Source organism: Haemorhous mexicanus, chromosome 6 (assembly GCF_027477595.1).
Source record: "Haemorhous mexicanus isolate bHaeMex1 chromosome 6, bHaeMex1.pri, whole genome shotgun sequence".
Taxonomy (NCBI): domain Eukaryota; kingdom Metazoa; phylum Chordata; class Aves; order Passeriformes; family Fringillidae; genus Haemorhous; species Haemorhous mexicanus.
The window spans coordinates 42732652-42732887 of NC_082346.1; positions in this window are offsets into that span (position 1 = coordinate 42732652).

Below are 236 nucleotides of genomic sequence, written 5' to 3' on the forward strand. Positions count from 1 at the left end.
AGCGAGGCCTTGCAGTAGCCTCCAAGCCTCAGCCCAGAGTCCTGCCTCTTCCCAAAAGCTCGCAGGTCCTGGCTTCAGTCAGTCATCCTGAAAGGCTGCAGGTGGAGAACCATACCCTCTCCCCTGCACCAGACTTCTGCTAGACATCTGAACACCTGGAGAGGCCCCTTGCCCACAGACAGCACCAGTTTGATTCCCTCTGAAAAGCCCAGAAAGAATGCTGAGCTGAGAAGACA